This window comes from Anarrhichthys ocellatus, unplaced genomic scaffold (genome assembly GCF_004355925.1).
Source record: "Anarrhichthys ocellatus isolate YVR2014 unplaced genomic scaffold, GSC_Weel_1.0 scaffold94, whole genome shotgun sequence".
NCBI lineage: Eukaryota > Metazoa > Chordata > Actinopteri > Perciformes > Anarhichadidae > Anarrhichthys > Anarrhichthys ocellatus.
In genome coordinates, this window is record NW_022280124.1 from 576,677 (window position 1) to 587,459 (window position 10,783).

The following is a 10,783-nucleotide window of genomic DNA, read 5'->3' on the forward strand; positions in this document are numbered from 1 at the left end:
GCATATATCAATGCCAACAGTTTCAATAACTCATAGCGCCACCTACTGGCAAAAGGAAATGTCACATTTTATACTTTTATTTACTCCTCCTAGCCAGTTGACCAGATTAGTCTCAAATTTAGTAAGGAAAGCCTTATGACACTGAAGATGCTTCATCGTGAATATTGTGAGTTTTTGATGAACGCTTTTGCCGTCGCAATGCATCATTTGCCATGAAAAAAGAAGATGATGGTTCACTTTACGTGATTCCCCATCAAAAAAGCTGATGTGTTAACTCCACTGGAGTTATTCCAAACAGTCCCAAACTTCCCGTGCTTGATAACACTCATGACCTGAGGATGTCTACAAGCTAATTTTCACTAATACTCACAGCGCCACCTGCTGGCGAAAGGAAATCTGCGCTTTGTGACAAACGGCATCGATTTACATGACTTTTACATGATGTGGTTTAAACTTGATATAGAGCAACATAATGCGTGTTTGCACGTGTTCTCTAGTGCCACACAGCAGATACAAGAAGCGGTGGACTATTTGCAAACCATAATTTCCAGCGTCGCAGGAAAAAACGTCGCACTCGCGGGCGCATTGTCCGACGGTCATGGATGTTCTTGGTTAATTTTGATCGTTGCAATTTGTAAGGGCATGGGGGGTTTTGTATTTGTTTTCAGTTTAGCAGTTAATTCAAACACTGTTTTGAGCATTTTGATTACTGTTGGGATCTGACTATATGGCTTCGACATGTGCTGTGGAACAAAAAGAGTCAGGCCTTCCCTTTTGCAAGCAAAGGTTTCATCCTGATTGTAGTTTGAGCACCAAAACCCCAACTCTGAAGAAATTCACACTAGGGTGTGAGTTTCCTCCCCCCAAAAAACGATGTGTTCTTGAAGTTACCTGAAAGCAGAGCTGCAATCTAATTGGCCGAGAGCCAAGACACCCCAGGACCCCTGTGGTTCAGCCACCCTTTCTACAAAACTACCTGCAACCCCCACCTCAATGCTTTTTCCATCGATCCCTCCGGGGTAGCAGGAGGCACACATGCAACGTTGTTCTTCTTTTTAATCAAAACCTAGGTCTAACAGTTTATATTCGCTGGCCTAATTCACCAAACTGTCTATTGTATCTTTGTTCGTATCCACGAAGTGAACCCCTTTTTAGTCCTGCAGAAGTGAAGAAGCAAGACTTCTTCAGAGAGAGAGAGAGAGAACTTCCACTCTCCACCAAGCGCCTCGTTTGCTCCGGCCATAAGGACGCGAAAATCCCTTATCCAGACGACAGCGATTCTCTCCTACCGAGAGAACACCTCCCGCGGCCCGCAGCCGCGCTGCCCGAGCCCACGGAAGCTCAGAAGAATCCCCCTCAACCAACACGATCGCATCGTACCGTAAGGCAAAATAGAGTCTGGGCAGAGTTAGAGAGAGTTCATTTGTGTTTATTTTATTTTGTTTGTGTCCTTAAAGTACTGTTCATTTTTATAACGTGGTATATGCTTTATGATCACCGACACTGGCAATCGCTGAAATTGTTAGTGTTGTGTAGAAGTTACCGTGTATTCCATGCTACTGTGATTCGTGTCGAGACAGCCGCAGTGAGGTCGGGGACTGCGTCTCAGGTCAGAGGTCGGAACTGCGTCTGTGACAAAGAGCCCGGTTCTTGCTCCTCTGGCTGGGAGAACAGTTTACCGAACTCCAGCGCGGCGCAGAGGATCTTAATCTTTTGTTTTATTTCATTTTGTTCCTTTCCCTTCTCTTTCACTAACACACACACACACATATAGCTTTGAGCTAATGTAGCTACGTGCTAAACGGCGACCGGCACGTATAGACGCCGGGTCTTCTGTTGGCTATCCGCCATTTTGAGTCTCGCGCATGAGAGACGTCACCACGTCCCAACTACGTCAAACGTCGCTGAGCTGTTCCCTCGCTCCTCCCCCTACGCACACACACACACACGCACACACACACTCCCCCCCCCCCTCTTTTCCATGGTCGATTGATTTTAGATAGCGTGCTCATAAATGTATAGTTGTTGTTAGTTTAGATATTAGTTGACTAGATCATTAGTATTAGAACGTAATAAACTCTGTTATATTTTAAAGAGCAGCTGTCTGTGATTACTTTGTGCATGTGTATTGTGATAATAGCTGTATATGTGGTCTGTGCTCGAACTTAAACCTTCACTTTCACTCTGAATGTGTGATAGTACTCAGACTATTGACATTGCGAGTAAACACTAATTATGAGACTTAGTTTTATCGTTTGGTTATTGGTCCCTGTTCGCAGGGTGGTGCCCCGTTATTATTAATAATCATTAATAATTGTTACTGACATTAATAATTCTATTGATGTCAAGAATTTAGTTTCTTAGATGCTGATAACCTAAACACGCTCCTTTACGTTCCCAACATATTGGTGCCCCCTTTTTGAGGTTATTTCCGACATTACATTGAGATATGTTTTTTCCTCTTGTTTGGGGGCGACCGTGGCTTACTGGGTAGAGAGGGTTGTCCGCCAACCGGTCACCGGTTCGATCCTCGGCTGCACCGTGTCCTGTGTCGAAGTGTCCCTGAGCAAGACACTGTACCCCTAACTGCTCGCTGGGCGCCTGTTATTGGCAGCCCACTGTTCCCTATATATACAGGGATGGGTCAAATGCAGAGAATAATTTCCCCACTGTGGTACTAATAAAGGAATGTTTCTTCTTCTTTCTTGTTATCAGCCAGCGATTAGGACCCCCACGCTCTGTCATACAGATGGCTAGCTTTCCGCAGCACTACTAGCTATGTTTCCAAAGGGACTTGTGTATTGGCAGAGCACGTGTGTGAACATATGTCACTGCCATGATGCCAGTTCTAGGTAGTAAATTCTCCATCATGACTGATTAAATAGAGGTACCTGGCCACATCCATGATGACACATAATCACTGAGAAGGTCATACAGGTCAGGGACTCGGGAAGGAAGCTAATGGAGTGGGTACATTATGTGTGAGTGCATTACTAGATAACTACTACAAGCTCTTATATGGCAGCAGATTTAATCAGCTCGAATAAAGCTAGTTATGTTGACTAGTTCATGTCACGTAGATGCTCATCCTGTCACCCCAGTGATTTGCAGTAACCACCCACAATCTTATCTGCACCTGAACCTTGTTTACATTCATTTGGACTACTGAATGTTCAGAGCTCTATCAAAATGCAACAAACTGACCTGCACTTAACGGGACCTAGTATGGTCTATTTGGGGTCCATATTTTTAGCTCAATTTACTGTTATACCATGTTTACCTCCATTAATGCTCAAAAAGCGCCTCGTCTTTCTCACCCTCTCCGTGTAACACTCTGTTTGAGTGTTGCTCCTCCCTCTAGAGAAGCCAGTCTACTCTGATTGGTCCACTCTGTTGTGATTGGTCAACCACGTATAGCATGTGTCGGAAATGTGCCGCTCCTTACCATAAACAGAATTCAGCTCCAAAAGGGTCACCAAGTGGCCAAAAACACTGTCATAGCCACGGTAACGATAGCATCTGTCCGGAGTCAGGAGGCGAAGCCGAGAGACCCGAACCACCATCCAGGACTGGAGCATGACGTTTGACAGAGGGAAGTTATGATGTAGCTGTCTTATATTTTATGTGTAAAGTCACAACTGTCACTTCTTTCCATCACAGTGACAAATGTCCGTTGATGACTGAAGTCGTTTCTTTTCTGATTTTGGTCTATAACTGCAGAAAATGAATAGCCGTAAATTCAATAGCCGGAAAATCTAAGTAGGCGGAGCTTAGGGGTCTGAGAGGCTTTTTTGTAGATCTAGCAGAGTCGGACATGTGAGTCGAATTTCAAGTAAATTGGACATACTAGCCGAGGGGTGTCGCCGGTCCGATTTGTAGGGGGCGCTAGAGAGCCATTTTTTTACACAGAAGGATGCATCCTTCTTCAGATGAAAATTTTCACCAGACCTGACAAGTGTTCAAAATTTGGTGAGTTTTCATGCATGGCAAGTATCCCAAAAATGCGTTCCTTTACGTAAAATAAATTTGATAAATAATAACCCCTACAGTTTCAATAGGGCCTTCGCTGGCCCGACGTCGGTTGCTCGGGCCCTAATAATAAAAAACCTTACAGTTTCAATAGGGCCTTCGCTGGCCCGACGTTGTCGGTTGCTCGGGCCCTAATAATAATACCCCTTACAATATCAATTGGGCCTTCGCGACCCGACGTTGTCGGTAGCTCGGGCCCTAACAAACAAAAAGTGTCCAAGGGCTGCATAGGGGCCACTGTGGCCACCAGAGGGCCCGAAGAGCGCTCATAATTGACCACAAGAGAGCTGGGCAGCCCTAAACACTCAATACTCAAGTTGCATAGGGCTCCAAAAATGATGCAACGGCCCTGCCTACCCTTCATGTCTAAAACCTATTACGTCACTTCATAAACAAGCCCTCAATGTCCTGGACAGGAAGTCACAACAGTATCATCACTGTGATATACTTGTGAAATATAAAATGTTAAGCTTCGACAACTCAATTTTGTATTCAGATGACCGTTGAGTACATAATATAATTCATAACGCTGCTCCTCGACTGTTGAAGAGCTTTGTTCAGCTCCATTCTGAGCAAATAAGCAGAGCGTCAAGGTCCGCCTCAAGGGGAGACTGTAGCGTCCCTAACTGAGGCTCTACCTTTGTGTTTTCTTTGAAAGCCCTTAAAGAATAGAATAAGCTCCCAGTCAATCTGAAAACCTGCACAGCTTTCTGTGGTTTCTTTCCTGTGAAGTTGAATTATTTTTTTTTCTGTGCCATTTTTGCCTTTAAGTTTAAGGACAGAGATAGACTGAAAGGGGAGAGAGGGCCACAGGCTGGATTTAAACCTGCGGCAAGGAGTCAGCCTTTGGAGATCGCACTTGCTCTATAAGTGAGCTATCTGAGTGCGCCATTGAAAACATATTTGAAAAGATTTAAGCAACCAGTTTTGGCAGCATTAATTTGACATTTTGACAAGCTGTTTTAATAATTTTGGATATACATTTGCATGTAGTGTCTTGATACCTGTATTCTGCTTTATGAAATGTGTCTGTGTGTATGTGTGTGTACGCCTGTGTAAGCATCAATAATTTATTAATCCATTTTCATTTCATGGTTTCCTTTCACCTGCCCAGCAACTACAGATGGAAATTAGTTAGCAGCTACATCTGGTATATAGCATTTTTTTGTTTTTTTAGATGAATGTATTGTTGTACATGGTCCCTGATATAAATACAAGTAATAAACAAAACAAATATTCACAACTTTAATGAGAGCATCTGAAGAAGTAGAACTGGTCACGAAAACAGAAAAAAACCATGAGAGTGAATTGACAGCAATCAGTTCAATCAGGAGAGACAAGTGAATGATTAGCGGTTAACATTTATTATGACAGATGCTGCGTTGATGAGTTACACATAAATTCTTTGGCGCTTGAATTCCACGAGGAGATTTGTGATCGAGTTGTGATTGCCCTGAGCGGCAACAATATAAATCCCCCCGTGGAGTCCAGACACTGGTGATGATGGTGGCTGCTGAGGTTGATAGAATGATGAATTGATGAATCTGCGGAGATTGGGAGGAGATGGGGAGGTGGAGGGTTGCGTAACAGCGGCATGAACATACTGAAGGTAGAGAGACAGTCATATTTAAAGAAAGACAGCAGCAAGATGATAGGCTAACGATGTCGTTGTGCTATTGGCTAGAGAGACCAGCTGATCTAGACAGCTGATATGATTGACAGCCCCAAACAATAACAGCAAGGAAATAATGAGTGTGCCTGCATGAGGAGTGATGGCAGATGTATGGTGAATAAGCTACGAGCTTAGGCATGCAAGAGTATAGTCTTCCTGTCTGAACTTACACTAGAGCTACATATAAACTTGACAAATGTCTGTCTGTGTCTTAGTGCTAACCAGCCACTTCCAGGGCTGTGAGAATGAAAAGCAACAATTCATTGTGTTTGATAAACCATGTTTGTAACCTGCAGCTCAGAAAAGATATCTCTGTCAGACCGTTAACATTCATTCAGATGCAACTTCCAGCAGCAGCCTCTGTGGGGACAGTGAGGGTCTAGTCTCACAGTCGAGTTGAGTTACTCTGGACTGATGCAAGGATGAAAACAATATAGACATTGACCACTGACTAAAAATGTAATTTCAAATGTTGATTAGCTGGGCAGGGCCTGCAGCACTGTCACCTCACAGCAAGAGGGGCCCCGGTTCAGTTGCTGGGGTGGAGTTTGTATGGTCTCCCCGTGTCAGCATGGGTTCTCTTCAGGTTCTCTGAACCCAATGTCTGATTGGCACCAGCCCACGATCCTGAACAGGACAAGTGGGGACAGATAATGGATGGATTAGCTGGGCAGACTGGCCATCCTTCAGACCTTCCGGAAAACACAGTAGCTCCTACATTTGTTGGCAGAACCATTTTTCAAAACCAGAGCAGACTGGCCAACATCTCTCATTAAATAATAAGCATCCAGCCATAGTATAAATACTATTTCATATTTGATTACATATAAAAGTCATCAATCATGTCAATCATGAAGCCAGTATATATTGGCCTGGTGCAGCTAATTCAATTAATACTATTATTAATTATTAATTGTACTATTGCAGTGTAATACATTGGGGGGGTCATTATTATTATTATTATTATTATGATCATCATTGATAGGAAATTTGTGATGTCATATTGCAAATGTCTCAAACTGTCTCAAAATAGATTTTTTTGGCTGTGAAAGATAGAATTGAAAATATTTTGAATTTCTCTCTACATAGTGTACCAACTTGTTTCTCTTCTTATCCTGAAGTGGATTTTAAGAGGAATCAGCATTCAGTGGTGTTTCAATAGGTTAATCCGAGTGGCCCAGAGTCCATGCATGCTGTTCACACCTCTGTCCTGGAGAAGAGCTGCAGTGCCAGTCGCAGTGTCTCCCTTCATGGTCTCTCTTAAGTGTGTGTGCTTAACTAGCTCCTCAGTGGTGGAGGTGCAGGATGCACTCAACATGTCCTTTACAAATGTTCACACACTCCAACAGTTCCTGAGCTGATCAGAATTCTCGTCACTGGTCTGGGCAGTATGTGGATTTGTGAATGTGATAAATGTTTTTACAGTGTCATCGAGAGACACATCCAGATAATCAGTGGAAGATCCATCCAGGGTCATTTAAGTTACATAGTGAAGATAAGCTGTGCTGATGTACAGCCGTTCTGTGGCATTCATTATTAAATGTACACCCTCAGAATGGATACAAGGTTTCTCTAAATAACACTGACAACTTGTCACTCTGGATTAAAGTCAAGGTTTTGCAAGTTTACAGCAGTTATTTCCAACAATAAGGAGGCGCACAGTGTTCAACATGCAATTATAGAACACAAGTGAAAGGAAGATAGCAAACGGAGATATCTCCAGATGGTATGGCTTGTCACTACACCTTGTCACAGGTTGAATCTCATCAGGTTGAAACCTCATATCCCCATATTTCCTCCTTTTTATTTTTATAAATCAATGCTATTGGAATGCCTTGACCTCTGACTCTGGGTTAAAAAAAATGTAATCTGTAACAAGTATTAAAATAAGCTTGTGACTAAATCTTTTAACTCCATTAGATCCTCAAACTGTTGACAAAACCTCATATCTCCACACCTTATGAATAACGTTTTGCTGACAGCAGAGCTGAAGGTTAACAGTGACGAGGTGACTTCGTCTGAAGCAGTGCTTCCTGGTCCTTAGAGCACCTCTGATGTTAACATTGTGATTATAGATGGAAGTGTTTGCTGCGGACACTAGCGTAGTTAGCTAGCTAGTAAAGTGATGCACTAACTTTGTCATATGCTGGCTACTATTATTACTAATACTACTACCTTTTTTTCACGAAATATATCCTTTTTCTGTAGCCTATCACTTATAATAATACAACCATTCGATCTGGAACACCATCAGACTTTATAGAAAACACAGTAGCTATACATTTGTTGCCAGTTTAGCAGATTTTGTAAACCAGAGCATGAACATTGAATAATGAATGCACATTATAAAATATTCAAATGGAGAGTATGTACCTAAGACATTTCCAGACACTTTACAAGCCTTCAGTAAGCTCGAGGCTCTTAACAGGGAAGGCGGTTTCCTCTTGTTACATATACAATGACAGAGACTATGAACTGACTTGATTACATCACCAATCTTTTGTGATCTTCCTATGTCTCTGTTTTTTATTTCTTGTGCTAGATTTGAAAAAAAGCCCTGTCCCAGATTCAGACCAAGTCTAAGCAAGCGTTAAGTCCTGCTGACACGGTGCCCTTCAGTAGCATGATAGTAATAGTAGAGGGCTGACACAGCCGAGCAATAGATAGAGCAGAGAGAAAGGACAAGAATACACAATGAAAGAGAGAGGCATTCCCCCTCTCCTCTTTTATTCTAAACTCCCTGGTGACGGAGTGAATGAAATTTAGATTAGCCTTTACGCTTGACCTGTTACCTCCCAATGACATAGAAACAGATTGTAGCTGCACGATAAGATGAGGGGGGGGGGGGGGGGGTCAGGTAGACAGTAGAAGGAATGTGAGGAAGGGGAACAATGTGGTGAAATGAATGTGGAAATCAGAACAATACATGCTCGGAAGATAAAGAGATAGTGGGAGTGAGGGGGAGATAAACAGGGATGATGGGAGTGTTGATGGGGTTAAATATGTGGATGAGGTAACAAACAGACACACACACAGTGACATCAGACAGAAGGACGTGCCTTTTTATCTGTTTTCTGCTCAGATGACGTGACACAGTAACATTCCATACAGCTGTGCAGACGGACACACACATATACATTAGGCACATATGCTCATCTATGTTATTCACACTCCAATAATGCACATAGTATGGCACATATGCACACACAAACACAGAAAGAAACAAGAATATGTGTGAAACATGTGTGAAGCAGTTCATATATCACCACAGTACAGCCCAGTCACAGTGAAACATGTTGGTATTAAAGGTTTCTGCAAACCACGTATACGTTGAATGTGGACATTTTTGTGTGTGTTTTGCATTGTTCAGAAGAAGTGACATCGTACAAGTAACGCTCACAGCAAGTGATGGAGTATATTGAGCAGCTGTTATTGAAACCAGGGCAGTGAGAGAGGTGGTGGACGGGTCAAACAAACACAGGACTTTCACCCAGGAGACAGCTGTTGTGTGAAACCAAAACGAAATGTTGACTTTACGCTTGTTGCATAATATTACGTAAGCAATCCCACTAAGGTTGCATGTTGTTTATTTACTGTAGTTACGTTGTTACAGTTGTTAACCATGACTATTTTGTAACCTTAACCAAGTAGTTTTGTTACATAAACCTTACCAATCGTTTGACGTTAACCATGTGGCATTGTACATTTCTGCATTATGATATGAGGCTGATATCAAATATATTTATGAAATGTGTTTTTGTTTCAGAAACGTCAACATCCAACATATACCAGTTTGTGAAAAATAAATGTCAAAATTTATTTTCTGGGGGCCATCTTTACTGTGCCATAATCAAACATTTTTTATTAATTGAGTAGTTGATCGATGATTTTGGTCAAAGAAATATTGCACTAATCAATAATGGAAATAATTGTCAGGTGCTACCTGATCTCTGGAATGTTGTCTTTTTAACCCTGTTCACACTGACAAGTGACACACATTCACATCTGGAAGCTGCCTCGAACAACCACTGTCTGCAAACTGCTGATCTACAGCAAGATTTTCATGATAAAGGGCCTTGTTTACTGGCACCTCAGAAGGACTGAATCCGACCTGTGATGCAGATCCGCTCCAAAATGGAATGGGTCAGACTCCATGGCCCTTCCACCAAGTTTGTTGAAAATCAGGCCAGTATTGTTCCATAACGAAATGACAAATAGACCCCACGAAAACATAACCTCTTTGGCAATAACAATTGGAGGTAATAATAGTAATATAGGTTTTTTAGTTCCATAATCTTGTTAGAAATTCTTAGAGTTAAATTCTCCTTCTCCCTCATTTAAAATTCCAGAAAACACAATTTTTTTTTCAATTAAAAAATATGAGTGTATAAGTGCAGCACAGAGTGGTGGTCATTAACTAGCCAGTGGCGTGCAACAGAGACGAACATGCTCTTAAAGGCACAAGGCCAACCGCCATGTAAACAGAGCAAGGAGAAGCTCTGATAACAACACACAGAGGAAGACTTCCTTCTGTGCTCAGGTGGGATTTACTCTATATCTGCTGTAGCAATGCTCTGAATCCTGTAGAACCTTAGAGGTGAGCTCTGTCTCAATCAATCTGTTCTCTATCCCAAACACCAAACACACAACCTTTAAAACGTGTAATAAAATATGCAGAAAGTTGGGATCATTGACATGACGTGAATTAACATTAGCATCAAAATCTAATGGCAGAATAACAGAGAAAAATAGAGGATAATTATTAGGTATGCCTTCTACAGCCAAGAATCTGAGTTTGCAGCCGTCGACAGAAGGCAGGCAGTTGTGCATTCTGCAACAGTTTGTGACGAGATCAACATCTCAATGTCTTATGCAGGTATAATCTGAGCTAATTGTCTTGACAAGGTGTCAAATGTTGAACAATTAGTTGTGTTAAATGGCCCTGTAATGACTGCTGAACATGTTGGCCATATGGATGGGACCCACTGAGATCTAACGGTTGCCAAAGGGCCCAATACTCTCATATCATCAGAGGGAGAGAGAGAGAGAGAGAGAGAGAGAGAGAGAGAGAGAGAGAGAGAG